The sequence below is a fragment of the Thalassophryne amazonica genome, chromosome 3 (genome assembly GCF_902500255.1).
Source record: "Thalassophryne amazonica chromosome 3, fThaAma1.1, whole genome shotgun sequence".
Taxonomy (NCBI): Eukaryota; Metazoa; Chordata; class Actinopteri; order Batrachoidiformes; family Batrachoididae; genus Thalassophryne; species Thalassophryne amazonica.
Genome location: NC_047105.1, coordinates 149,721,450 through 149,736,792, shown reverse-complemented (window position 1 = coordinate 149,736,792; position 15,343 = coordinate 149,721,450). Strand labels below are relative to the sequence as shown.

Below are 15,343 nucleotides of genomic sequence, written 5' to 3'. Positions count from 1 at the left end.
TGGGCAGTGGTGCGCGTGACCCAAATGTATCTGTTCCCGGCAGGCTTTGGTTAAATTGCCTGGTACGACGATGGACCATACAATTTTTTTACAACCAGTAAAAAGGCACCTGGATCAGGTGAGCAGAAAACCTGTTATAATCAAATTCCTGCAATACTGACTGACGTTGGCTGTATTAAAGTGATGGTCTGTATCTGAAATTCCTGTTGTTGACTTAAAGAGTTGTTTATATATATATATATATATATATATATATATATATATATATATATATATATATATATATATATATATATATATATATATATATATATATATATATATATATATATATATATATATATATATTGTATGTATGTATATTGTATGTATGTATATTTAAGGTCATTTTAGTAGTTGGGGGGAAATAATGCCAAAGTGTTGCTGCGATGAGAAGAACTTTATGAAGGAGTGATTCATAAAATAATTCTCGACTGTTATTTTTCATACGATGTGGATGGCTTCTGTGACACAAAAAGGGAGTTTGAACCTTGTTATTGGTGTGTATTCTAACAACACCGAGTCTGTCGAACAATTCCACCATTAAGTGGGATCTCTGTTCGGCTCTGTGGGAATAATTTGGGAATAGGATCATTTGGCCGAAGGAAATGAAATATTTTAGGACGGTGATAATGTCGGGACTGCCTAAGCCTGTGGATGTGCACATGAACGATTTAATCCTTCATGTTGAAGGTCCACATCCAAGTCCTGTGTAACAGTTTTAATAATAAAGCCTCCACACGGGGCACCAGAAGATGTAACGATATTAATAAATTCATTCCCAAAAATTAATTCATTTAATTACTGAATCACGTTCACATGGAGCACAAATAAATATGTAGTGATTTTGGTTAAATCTTTACATCTTCACACGGCCACACCAAAATATGTAGCGTTTTTATTGTATTGATTTGAGTGGAGACACTTTGCTTTACATATATTCAGGCCTCACTACGGGGACCCTTGATATGTAGCATTTAGTTGTAGTTAATAAGTAATTAAACTCCCAAATTGAATTAGACTGGATTAGGCCCCAAAATAACAGGTCACCAAAATAATTAATTTAGGGTTTAATACTTATTATTTAAGCATTAATGGGGCACCACTTATTCTTTTTTTTATATGGCATAAGTACCATAATTTAAACATTAATTTATCAGTCTCAAATTAATTAAATAGTCTCAATTTAATTTAATCAATCTCTGATCTGAAAGTCATGAATTCTTCAATACGGTTGATCAAGAGTTTCCTCCTGTACCCAAAATAAACCACAGCAGAAAATATTTACAATTTATATAAAAAATGTACATTTGACTGGCATTTTATAGACAGTGATGAAAAATACGTTCATTCAGGGAAACAATTTTCTTACTCGCTCATGAGACGTTGGAAGAAAAAGATGAAGCTTAAAACTTTAAATAAATCTGATTGGAATTTAGTAATAATTTTGAAGCCAATTATGAAGCAAAATATTACACAAATGTTTTAAAGAAAAGGGATGAGGAGCCACCTTTTTCCTTCCATTGACAACAAACCTCCTTCACGGAGACTGGACTGGGTCGATTCGCTGCTGTTGGAGGGCTGGTTCCATCCATCCGTCGTCGATATCGGGCAGCGTGAGCTCACCTGGGTCAGAGGGTGAGGCCCCAGGTGATCCCAGGGCTGGTGTCGGATGGTTTACCGGCTTTAGCGGCTGCAGTCAGGTGTGGAATCAGTCACGTTGTCAGCTTGCAGGGACCCAGAGGTGGAAGGTATTTGTTGAAAAAAATGGTTCATAGTAGCTTTCAAAAATTTTGTTTGGACCAGATTAAAAATCTTTGTGAATTAAAACTTTAAGAGCATTAGAAAAATTTATCATAAAAAAGGGAATGTTGCCTTTTTGTAAATTCACTCGATTTGAAAAGTCCAGCTCGGAAGTTCTCTTAAAAATTCAAAAGACTTGACGCCTTTAAAGCGTCAGGGTAAAATTTTAAGTTTGTCAAAGTAAAGAATGAATGAATGAATGCCACGTGGTAGCTTAGGTTAGCTTGGCAATGAGGCCTGGGCCCAAAAACAGATAAAAATTAAGCATTTACAAAGAAAAAGGAAAGAGAAGCTGAAGAGACTCTGTTCTAACTTTTAAAGGGGGACTTACGTCACCAAACTCCGCCCATTTAGGGGGTGTGTAATCTCACAGAAATTTCATGTTCTTAGAGCAGGCAGAAATGATTCAACTATTTAAACACCAGTGTTGCCACAGTTACTTTGAAAAAGTAATCCAATTACTGATTACTACTTGAAAAAGTAACTTAGTTACTTTACTGATTACTCAATTGTAAAAGTAACTAAGTTAGATTACTAGTTACTTTTTTAGTTACTTTTCCCAGCTGCCGACAACAACCCTCTGCCACCTCAACATGACAATGATACCTGTTTTGCCAAAAGTTACTTTATAGTCACCCTTTCTTGACTTCAATGAAAATAAATACTTGTTTTATAAAAAGTAAAATAAAGACCTCTTTCTTGACCTCATATTTAACTGTTGACAGCACTGTAACAGTAAAACTTGCAATTTCAAACCTACATTGTTTATAAATGTAACTATTAAATTCATTCTAGCATTTTTCTAACATTTAAATTCTCTCTAAATATTTTACTTGTCGAAATTAATATTATTTTAAGCAATATTAGTAGTTGTAGTAAAAAAAGGCTTCAAAACTGGACCTTTAATCTAGGGGTGTTGTGGGGGGGCACATCCCTGCCCCACGCCCCCATTCCATCTGGATTCGCCCCTGCTTTGGCGTTTGAGCACAAAGAATGGATAACATTTATTTATGCAGAAAACGTGACCAGATTTACAGGTAAGAAAGTTTTATTGTGTTTTCACATCATGTGGTCCTCAGAAAGAGAGTTTAGGTGCATTTGAGTGGAAAATAGTGTTAGTTGTTGACGCGTCGTGGAGGATCAGCTGTTTTTAACGAGCAGATACGGAGCAGCTCAGATCAGAATTCTAAATAAAGGAGGAAAAGTATAAAAATGTCTTTGTAAAGCTCAGTGCAGGTGTGCTGATCACCGCGCTTTAAGAGGTGAGGACGAGTCGAGCAGCTGCAAAAAACCGCGGATGAAAAGCTCACAGCTCACTTAAAGTGGGCAGTTCAGTCGAACCCCGACCTCCTGCCCACAGACCAAGTTTAATGCTGCTATCGACCACAATGAAAAATAATAGTAACGCACAGTGACATGGAGAAGTAACTTTAATCTGATTACTGATTTGGAAAGATTAACGCGTTAGATTACTCGTTACTAAAAAAAGTGGTCAGATTACCGGCATCACTGTTAAACACATTCATTAATTTGAAATACTATTTGTTCTAAGACACTCAAATGGACATATCATTCTTACTAGTCAGTTAAACACATCCTTTGGATAAACAGAGTACTTCAACATCAGGATTTTAGATACTGTAGAAAGGTCACACACACATCAGTTAACATGAGCACATCAATAAATGGAATGACTACATGCAAAGCATTTTGTTTGAATAATAAATGCAAACAACATCATAAGTCTTTAGATATAAATGAAAGAAATCCTGATCTAAATTTTTATTTCAAACCAAAGGTCTTTTCCTTTGCTTTAAACAAGAAAGTAGTTAGTCGTGAAGACTCAAAGATTTGTGGCCCATCTGGTTGTGGTGGAAGTTTTGCAGTCTGGAGAGGTTCCTGCCTTAGTTTGATCAAAGTTTGGGTTTTCTGGCCCGGAGAGGCTCAGATTCTGACGTGAAGCCATCATCATGTCATGTAATTCATGAATTACAACCTTGTTTTTCTCTGGAAAGCAGTGCTGGACCATGGGGTGATGTCTCCAAAACTTATCTGAAGATCTCCAGATGACTTAGGAATTTCTCAACTGGGGTGGAAACACTGTCTCCAGTGGGTTTTTGTTGTTGAGAGAGAATTAATATATTTTATTTAATCAGGTCTAATCGAGGCCATCACCCTACACCTGTACATCACTGTGTGTAATCATTTTCTGCTGACTGTTGTACTGACGAACGGCTGTTTAAGACACCGACTCTTTAAGGATCAGTGTTATCACTGACGACTTTGATGAATTGTTTAAAGAACGTGCCACGGATTCCGTTGTGTGTTTGACGGACAGTGAGTGTGTCTCCAGTGAGACTGGCAGTGATTGGAAAAGAAAATGAAAAGAGAGAAGTCACAAACTGTATTTGTACTGCATGAATGAATGGATGAAGCGCTTACGAACGATAATGCAATTTTGTTGAGGTCTGAGCGAAAACATGTTGAATGTTGTGTGTTACGTTTGTAGTCATAGATTATTTAATTTATATTTGGAACCATTTTCACATGCATGTTTAGCCTATATGTTTTTTGTTTTTTCCTGACAACGTCTCAGCCTTTTCTGGGCTGAAAGTGATTGTGATTCATGACTTGTAACAAAATGTGGGGCTTTAACCGTGCGTTTTGGTTATGTCACGTTAAATTTGTGTTAGCTGCAAGGAGGCTAACTGATTTTAAAGTAAAAGATGTTTATAGATTTGACCACACAGTAAGACGGTACCTTCAGTGGCTACAATAAGCCACTTCAGCATCTGGGGCGCGCGGGGGCTGATGGAAAGGCATCGGGGCAAACAAATGTACGTGCTTGAAGGCAGGTGTATTCAACGGAATATCGCTGTTGGAGAAATTGTACATATATGTTATTCCTTATAATGCCTTTTCCTGTTAACCACTGATCATTGCTGTGAAATGCTGCTGTGGCCTCTGAGGACAATAATATGAGAATGTGAACTCTGGCCTTAAGAATGAACTATTGTTTTGGGAATGAGATGAACTAAAGGAGTGTAAGCTTAATTAGCTAACTGTCCTTGAGGAAGAGCGAGGCGACCCTGTGAAGCCAGCCGGAGACGGTCTGTTAATTAGCTAACTGTCCTTGAGGAAGAGCGAGGCGACCCTGTGAAGCCAGCCGGAGACGGTCTGTTAATTACTAACTGTCCTTGAGGTAGAGCGAGTCGACCCTGTGAAGCCAGCAGGAGACGGTCTGTTAATTACTAACTGTCCTTGAGGTAGAGCGAGGCGACCCTGTGAAGCCAGCCGGAGACGGTCTGTTAATTAGCTAACTGTCCTTGAGGTAGAGCAAGGTGACCCTGTGAAGCCAGCCGGAGACGGTCTGTTAATTAGCTAACTGTCCTTGAGGTAGAGCGAGGCGACCCTGTGAAGCCAGCCGGAGACGGTCTGTTAATTAGCTAACTGTCCTTGAGGTAGAGCGAGGCGACCCTGTGAAGCCAGCCGGAGACGGTCTGTTAATTAGCTAACTGTCCTTGAGGAAGAGCGAGGCGACCCTGTGAAGCCAGCAGGAGACGGTCTGTTAATTAGCTAACTGTCCTTGAGGAAGAGCGAGGCGACCCTGTGAAGCCAGCAGGAGACGGTCTGTTAATTAGCTAACTGTCCTTGAGGTAGAGCGAGGCGACCCTGTGAAGCCAGCCGGAGACGGTCTGTTAATTAGCTAACTGTCCTTGAGGAAGAGCGAGGCGACCCTGTGAAGCCAGCCGGAGACGGTCTGTTAATTAGCTAACTGTCCTTGAGGAAGAGCGAGGCGACCCTGTGAAGCCAGCAGGAGACGGTCTGTTAATTAGCTAACTGTCCTTGAGGTAGAGCAAGGTGACCCTGTGAGGGCCTGTTTTGACTCTGTCGAAAAAACCCATAATAATGTCTTATCTGTATGAAGACAGACTTTGAGACTCTGAGATGCTTTATGCTATTTTTGTGCATTTGTTTTTGTCTCAATAAAAGCAGGAGGGCAGAGGCGGGTCCTTCAGAGCTAGATGGTGAAGCGTAGAGGGAGGGGTCCCCACCATCTGCTCTCCTTGCATGCAAGTAAGAATTACAGTGTCTTGTGGTCATTTTCTGTGATATGTTTGGGTTGTCTCATGTCAACAGGTTTAACGCTGACATTTTCATGGTTCTTCGGAGCCGGATTGTTGTGAAGGTGTCGTAGCATGGACCCACAACAGGGGGCGCAAATGAACGGACAATGACTAAACCAAAAGGTAACAATTTAATGTTGTGACACTACACAACGAAAAGACACAGAAAATATGCACAGTCAATTAGCACCAGGTGACGTGTGGCAGGCTCGAAGATAGGAGACCCCCCCGACGAGAGAGAAGCCGTACTCCACACGGCTTCCACCACCAACGGTCTGAAGAACACCGGAGCCGCCAAGTCCCGAGTCCCCAGGTGGCCTCTGTTTCCGGCTGTCGACCCTGGTACTGCTGGCAGAGAGCAAAAACAGGATGTGTGAGTGTGAGTCCGCACACTCAGTAATACACAGTCCAACACTGATGGGAGGGAGTACCTCCACCTCCAATCATACACTTAAGCAGCTCCTGTCAGTCACTTATCTGGAGGGAGTGGGAGGCGAAGACGTCGCGGTTCCCACAACACGCCGCTCCAACAAAACTGTCCCACAGGAATAAACGGCTGCAAACAGAGATCAAAACGTGGATTAATCCAAATACTGCAGAGAAGGATTACCTCAGGAATGGTAGTCGATTTCTCGGCGAGGAGGTGGAGTTGCAGTCCGGCTTTTATGGTGGTGATGATGATGAACGAGTGACAGCTGGTGCAGGGGATGAATGACAGCTGTCACTTCTTCTAGGTCTGGCGCCCTCTCGTGCTTGGAGCCCGCACTCCAAGCAGGGCGCCCTCTGGTGGTGGTGGGCCAGCAGTACCTCCTCTTCAGCGGCCCACATAACACGGATGCCAACAAACCTGAGGGTCGTCAGCCCGTGAAGGAGGACTCCGTGGAAGACCGTGGCCATGGCGTTAGAGACCCTTTCCGGGGGCATACTCCTCCCTGACGGGTCGGCATTCATCAGGGTGAAGGCATTCGAATTTCAATGACAGAGACTGACCACAGGTGAGAACTGTTTTTCTTGGTACAAGCTTGAGCGTGTGACTGGAGAGGTCAGCACGTAGAAAAACCCTGTAATGTCTTTTGTTTTGTTTTCTGACTTTTGGCTGTAAGGTGTGAGAAAAAGTCCTCTTATGGGTCCGGATCAGCGCGAAAATTCTGTACAGTGTTGGGTCTGTAAAATCTTAGGTGGGCAAGCCGTAAAATTCTGGGATAAACACGTTCCCTCAGTGTTGTCCACTGGAAACACTGAAAAACAGTTGGTGGAGTTTTATTAAAACATGGTAAAAAGAGGTGTGAATGTGTTTGTGTGAGTGTGTTTGTATGGATGAGAGTGCTCACAACTGAATCACGGGCGGGCCTGACATCTGGCTAACCAGGAGACAAAAATAAAGCCACTGTCTGCAAAGTAGACTGTGAACATTCTATGCTGCACCACACCTGTTTGAAAACCCCACGAACCTGGAAAGAGGCGCCAGGCAAGGCTCACCCACCTCTCTGAGGTAGAAGCGGTGACACTTTTCAGGTTGATCGGTGACCAAACAGTAAAAAGGAAACAACGACCCGTTGTGGCATCTGCCTTTTGGTGGGATGTACAAACAGAATAATAAAGTAAAGATAGAAGATAGAGAAGTAAGGCCATGAGTTGGGAGTTGTCACAGACAGCAGACGTACAGGTTTGGGACAAATTTATACATTCCAGCTAATCTGTCATATACATTTCAAATCTCATTGGGGCCACTTTTCCCAGGATACTCAAATTATGAGTATTGCTTAACTGATGATACCCCGGATACCTCCTGGGGAACTGCGTTGCTTACACAGGGTCAGATTGGACCCCAAGGCCAACAACTGAGTATGACCAGCATCACAAAGCCTTAATCACTTTAGCAAAGGGAAAGCTGGAGGTTTTGTGGAGACCCTTCTGTTGACTGTGGATTTATGAAACGGATGAAACCTAGATCCACGGCCAACTGCAGCAAGACATGGGTGTTGGGGCTTCTATTTGTGGGCCTATGCTTCAGGATATAACCCAAAGCAAGTGATAATGATCTGTCAGGATGATTGACTAATGCCACTTTGAGGCCACCAACAGGGGCTTATAAATATATTAAGGTGTTGGCATTTAACACATTTAGAAATCAACAGCCTTTTTTAAATTGAAACTGGCATCAAAGGTAAAGAAATCAATTGTTTGCTGATGGCTGAACAAGCTGCTAAAAGTTCTGGGGGAAACTGTCTTGTGTGCTCAGGTCCTAGACCAGTTCTCAGAATAGTACCGACTGTTTTGGAAGGTAACAATACTCATTGTATTTTGGATATAATGCAAAATTCAAATCCTTCTGGAAATTGTGTGCCGTATGAGGACCCTTATCCATTGACTCTCAAAAATGCTACACTGCCTACCTTTGACCAGAATGTCTATGGCAACTACTCTTGTTTCATTAGGAGTCCAGAAGCCACCCGTAATTTACAGGTGGGATCAGTGCCTTTGGACCTTTGTTCTGCCACTTACAATTTGACCGGTAATAGTACGGCCACCCAGCTGTTGATGGCCAGAGTCGATGTATGGTGTTATTGTGGTACTCCCCGCCTCTGGGGCTGGTTGCCACCACAGTGGACGGGGACATGCACCCTAGTCTCTATTATTATGCCAGTTGCCGTGAGCAGAGTTCCTGCTGACCAGTTGCTACGGTGGCATGTGACCATTCAGGATCACAGAAGGTGACATAAAAGGTCATTGGAACTTCCTGGAGTGGAAAAATCTTCCACCTACATCAATGCCATTGGAGTACCACAAGGTGTTCCAGATGAGTATAAATTGGCAAATCAAGTTGCAGCGGATTTTGAGTCACTGCTCCTATTTGTAACAGTAAACAGGAATGTTGATAGAATTAACTACATTCATTACAATGTACAACGACTGACTAATTACACCAGGGACAGGTTAAAAGCTGTCCATGAGCAGCGTGTAGCCACATCTCTGATGGCTTTCCAAAATCGAATTGCAATAGACATGTTATTGGTGGAAAGAAGAGGTGTGTGTGCAATGTTTGGAACATCTTGTTGCACAATTATACCCAACAATACTGCACCAGATGGCTCTCTAACTAAGGCACTCAACCATCTACAAACAATGTCAGTAGAATTACAAGAACATTCTGGCGTAGACACTGATCTATGGGATAAAGCGCTCTGGGTTTTTGGGAAATGGAAACAACTGATAGTGGCATCCTTGATGGTAATTGCTGTTTTGACAGCAGTACTTACCCTCTATGACTGTTGTTACATTCCTTGTATCCGCTCCCTATGCACTAGGTGCATAGTGACTGTGATTGAGGGAAAAACGGAGGAAGTGCGAGCCTTACTGCTGACTAACTCAGACGACAATGACCAATATGTGGACCTACTCTCTAATGGTGAGAGAAGTGTCTAATTGTCTGTGACAGGAGAAAATTTATCTTGATGTTGTAAGCCTTCAACAAATGTTCAAAGACAGTGAATCTCTCTCTCTCTGAGTTTAACATGTAATGCTTAGACATTAAAATTAATAAACAGGAGGGAAATGTTGGAGAAATTGTACATATATGTTATTCCTTATAATGTCTTTTCCTGTTAACCACTGATCACTGCTGTGAAATGAAGGTGCAAATACCTTTATTCGGATGTTGTTTATTGATTTCTCCTCTGCTTTTAACTGTATACAACCATATGTATTGGCAGAGCGATTAAGAGACATGAATATTGATGTTGGCTTAATCTTATGGATTATTGACTTTTTAACAAACAGATCGCAGAGAGTCAGAATTAATGAAACTCTCTCCGATGCTGTTGTATCATCCACTGGAGTCCCTCAGGGCTGCATTTTATCCCCTTTGTTGTTTGTTTTTTATACTAATCTGTGTCAAAGCCAACATGATAATCATCACATCATAAAATATGCAGATGATTCAGTCATCCTGTCCCTTCTGCATGGTGATGACTCCACAGACCACAGTTTGGTCTTGCTGGACTTTTTAGAGTGGTGCCATTCATCTTTTCTACATATAAATGTGGATAAAACCAAAGAAATGCACATTAATTTCAGGAAAACACCACCTGTTCTGAATCATATGTCCATTGATGGGAAGCCCATAGATATTGTTGAGAATTATAAGTATCTGGGCACCCAAATTGACAATAAATTATCTTTTGAATTGCAGGTTAATGCAGTGTGCAGTAAGGCTCATCAAAGAATGCACTTTCTGTGAAAATTTAGGAATTATAACGTAGATGGTGTCTTCATGAAAATGTTCTACAGTTGCTTTGTGGAGTCTGTGTTAACCTTTTCCTTCCTGTGTTGGCTTAACCTATTGAACCTTAAGAATCGCAACGTCTTTGTAATATTGTCAAGGAATGTGGTAAAATTATAGGAACTCAGTGCACGGACATCATGGACCTTTTCAAAACAAGGGTTGTGTCAAAAGCCAGGAAAATTATGGCCGATTCTGCACACCCTCTGCACCCACAATTTAAGTTTCTGCCCTCGGGCAGACACCTGGTAATGCCCAGATGCAGAACCAGCAGACTAAAAAACTCTTTTATTCCCACAGCCATTGCTCTCCTAAATAACACCTAAGGACTCACTGTTGCACTTAAGTTCATACTGACTCGCACCTTATTTCTGGGCTCTTGTTTTGTTTATTTATTCTGCTGTCTTTTTATGTTTTTTATGTTTTTATGTTTTTTATGAATTTGTATGATGTGGTTTTATGAATGTAATGTAATTTTTACTGCTGACTGCACCTGAATCGCCCCCATGGGGACTAAATAAATGATCAAATCAAATCAAATCAAATGCTGCTGTGGCCTCTGAGGAGAATAATATGAGAATGTGAACTCTGGCCTTAAGAATGAACTATTGTTTTGGGAATGAGCTGAACTACAGGAGTGTAAGCTTAATTAGGTAACTGTCCTTGAGGAAGAGCGAGGTGACCCTGTGAAGCCAGCCGGAGACGGTTCTGTTTTGACTCTGCCGAAAAAACCCATAATAATGTCTTATCTGTATGAAGACAGAATTTGAGACTCAGATGTTTTTATGCTATTTTTCTGCATTTGTTTTTGTTTATTGTCTACTTGTCCTTGGGTTTGTTGAAGCATTAAGTCAGGCAGCACTTGCCGCAGTAATTGCATTCGAAGTGACTTGCCATGAAGACACCGGCACCGCACTCGTCAGCCAGACACTCACGCTTTAGCCGGTGGATTTTTCTGTTTTCATCCACCTTGTAGTATTTGAGCACGGCCAGTTTGACCTTCTTCCTCTTGTGCTTGTCCTTCTTTGGGGTGGTGTAGGACTTCTTCTTCCTCTTCTTTGCACCACCACGCAGCCTCAGCACCAAATGCAGCGTGGACTCCTTCTGGATGTTGTAGTCTGACAGCGTGCGTCCATCCTCCAGCTGCTTTCCAGCAAATATCAGCCTCTGCTGGTCAGGAGGGATTCCCTCTTTGTCCTGGATTTTAGCCTTCACAAATTCAAATCATTTTGAAAATTGTGTGCAGTATGAGGACCCTTATCCATTGACTCCCAAAAACACTACACCGCCTACCTTTGACCAGAATGTCTACGGCAACTACTCTTGTTTCATTTGGAGTCCAGAAGCCACCCGTAATTTACAGGAAGTGCGAGCCTTACTGCTGACTAACTCATAACTCATACTCACCTGCCAGATGGTGAAGCGTAGAGGGAGGGGTCCCCGCTGTCTGCTCTCCTTGCATGCAAGTAAGAATTACAGTGTCTTGTGGTCAATTTCTGTGATATGTTTGGGTTGTCTCATGTCAACAGGTTTAACCCTGACAATCACTCACTACTTCATGTGGTAAATGGCGTTTCTCATCAAAAGTAAGCATAATAAATGTTTCCTAGTACATTGGACTGTGTTGTTACGGAAGCGTCTTGCATGTGTGTGTGTGTGTGTGTGTGTGTGTGTGTGTGTGTGTGTGTGTGTGTGTGTGTGTGTGTGTGTGTGTGTAATCACCTCCGTACAATGTGCTTCCGTACTTCCAGTCTCTCGATAAAGACAAGTGTGAGAATTCCTGAGTCATAATCGAAAATCGGCCAGTTTGTAACCTCTCACACTGCCCTGTGATCCACACCATGGCGCACTCAAAGTGTGGATTTCCCCCTAAACTGTTCCTGGATGAATGAAACTCCTCCAGCAAGGCGGGGCACGGGGCACACAGACTGGCATGTGCCTGGGTGGGGGTGAGCCCTGCTGTGTCCCTCAGTGGTCAGTGGAGCTGGGTGAGTGAAAGACGCCCCGTGCTCCTCCCTGGACATTCATCTGAGAGCACTTCAGGGGAAAATCGACACTTTGTGTTTAACTGCAGTGTGTTATCATCGGCTGAGCTCAGCCCGCATCTTTACTGAGGGACTGGAAGTATGGAAGAATATACATAAAACAATTTAGACACAAAGTGGAACCTCATGAACAAAGAATTCACGTAATCATTTCAGCCTCAATGCATAGAACACAACAAAAAATACAGATAGATATCTGTGAATATGTGTTTCCCAAATCAGGATCTGATGCGGCTGACCAGTGAACTTCATTTGGCGCTGTCAGGCTGCTTTAACTACTTGCTGCTTCAAAATGCCATCAGACATCTCATTCACACAACAAAACAAGCTAAAAGCACACACCGTCCCACGGCTCACAGCCCAGCCAACCTCTAAACCTCTCAATTTTCTGTAACTCTTCAACTCTGCATGCACTTTACCCCCCCCCCCCAGCCAGTTATAGACATCTCCTGTTCCTGTAATTTCTCCCAGTTCTTTATGTAATATAGTGCCCCTTACCAAGGACCATATCAATATATTCCTCAGTTTGAATTTATTGAATGTCACGTTGAAAACCAGGCCCTGGTCTCCACAGACGGACTCCATCTTGTGGAAAACTATGAACATGGCTGACACGGTACCTTTATACAAGATAATGTGGGTGTCTTTCTCTCCGATTGTTCTGTCTGAGTTATTTTCATTAGTTACTTCATCCAAACCATCAACATGTCTATTAGACCCCATTCCTACCAGGCTGCTCAAGGAAGCCCTACCATTATTTAATGCTTCAATCTTAAATATGATCAATCTATCTTTGTTAGTTGGCTATGTACCACAGGCTTTTAAGGTGGCAGTAATTAAACCATTACTTAAAAAGCCATCACTTGACCCAGCTATCTTAGCTAATTATAGGCCAATCTCCAACCTTCCTTTTCTCTCAAAAATTCTTGAAAGGGTAGTTGTAAAACAGCTAACTGATCATCTGCAGAGGAATGGTCTATTTGAAGAGTTTCAGTCAGGTTTTAGAATTCATCATAGTACAGAAACAGCATTAGTGAAGGTTACAAATGATCTTCTTATGGCCTCGGACAGTGGACTCATCTCTGTGCTTGTTCTGTTAGACCTCAGTGCTGCTTTTGATACTGTTGACCATAAAATTTTATTACAGAGATTAGAGCATGCCATAGGTATTAAAGGCACTGCGCTGCGGTGGTTTGAATCATATTTGTCTAATAGATTACAATTTGTTCATGTAAATGGGGAATCTTCTTCACAGACTAAAGTTAATTATGGAGTTCCACAAGGTTCTGTGCTAGGACCAATTTTATTCACTTTATACATGCTTCCCTTAGGCAGTATTATAAGACGGCATTGCTTAAATTTTCATTGTTACGCAGATGATACCCAGCTTTATCTATCCATGAAGCCAGAGGACACACACCAATTAGCTAAACTGCAGGATTGTCTTACAGACATAAAGACATGGATGACCTCTAATTTCCTGCTTTTAAACTCAGATAAAACTGAAGTTATTGTACTTGGCCCCACAAATCTTAGAAACATGGTGTCTAACCAGATCCTTACTCTGGATGGCATTACCCTGACCTCTAGTAATACTGTGAGAAATCTTGGAGTCATTTTTGATCAGGATATGTCATTCAAAGCGCATATTAAACAAATATGTAGGACTGCTTTTTTGCATTTACGCAATATCTCTAAAATCAGAAAGGTCTTGTCTCAGAGTGATGCTGAAAAACTAATTCATGCATTTATTTCCTCTAGGCTGGACTATTGTAATTCATTATTATCAGGTTGTCCTAAAAGTTCCCTAAAAAGCCTTCAGTTAATTCAAAATGCTGCAGCTAGAGTACTGACGGGGACTAGAAGGAGAGAGCATATCTCACCCATATTGGCCTCTCTTCATTGGCTTCCTGTTAATTCTAGAATAGAATTTAAAATTCTTCTTCTTACTTATAAGGTTTTGAATAATCAGGTCCCATCTTTTCTTAGGGACCTCATAGTACCATATCACCCCAATAGAGCGCTTCGCTCTCAGACTGCAGGCTTACTTGTAGTTCCTAGAGTAGAATGGGAGGCAGAGCCTTCAGTTTTCAGGCTCCTCTCCTGTGGAACCAGCTCCCAATTCAGATCAGGGAGACAGACACCCTCTCTACTTTTAAGATTAGGCTTAAAACTTTCCTTTTTGCTAAAGCTTATAGTTAGGGCTGGATCAGGTGACCCTGAACCATCCCTTAGTTATGCTGCTATAGACGTAGACTGCTGGGGGGTTCCCATGATGCACTGTTTCTTTCTCTTTTTGCTCTGTATGCACCACTCTGCATTTAATCATTAGTGATTGATCTCTGCTCCCCTCCACAGCATGTCTTTTTCCTGGTTCTCTCCCTCAGCCCCAACCAGTCCCAGCAGAAGACTGCCCCTCCCTGAGCCTGGTTCTGCTGGAGGTTTCTTCCTGTTAAAAGGGAGTTTTTCCTTCCCACTGTAGCCAAGTGCTTGCTCACAGGGGGTCATTTTGACCGTTGGGGTTTTACATAATTATTGTATGGCCTTGCCTTACAATATAAAGCGCCTTGGGGCAACTGTTTGTTGTGATTTGGCGCTATATAAAAAAATTGATTGATTGATTGATTGATTACAGTGGGTGTGGTTTAGTCTCACAATCTCAATCTTACTGGTTCTCCACAGAGAGGGGGAGCCCTCCCCTTATATGAAACTTGTGCATGCATGATGGAGCATCTTGACATAACTCTATCATGTCAACAATAATTATCATTTTGGCATAATTCAATTCTCATGTATGATCCAATATTCCAAACAAATCAATTTTCTGCCAAACATGTAGGCACATAGGCAACCATCATTTGAACCCATCCTGATCCGTTACGGTGCCCACGTAGTGAGTCAGAGTCTCACTGAGACATCAGAGTAATCGTGATGGTGCCTGTTAGGTTGTCCTGAGTTATGAGGTGGGATCTTACCCGTCGTAAGCCATCCCGCCTTCCATACTCACCTGATACAACATAACAACAAGGCAGGGGCACCAAGGCATG

The 15,343-nt window shown here is 42.0% G+C and overlaps 1 pseudogene; it reads right to left on the bottom strand.

Moving 5' to 3' along the window:
• Window positions 1-11,070: 11,070 nt before the first annotated feature.
• On the bottom strand, window positions 11,071-11,475 carry LOC117507859 (annotated as a pseudogene).
• Between the last annotated feature and the right edge of the window lie 3,868 nt (window positions 11,476-15,343).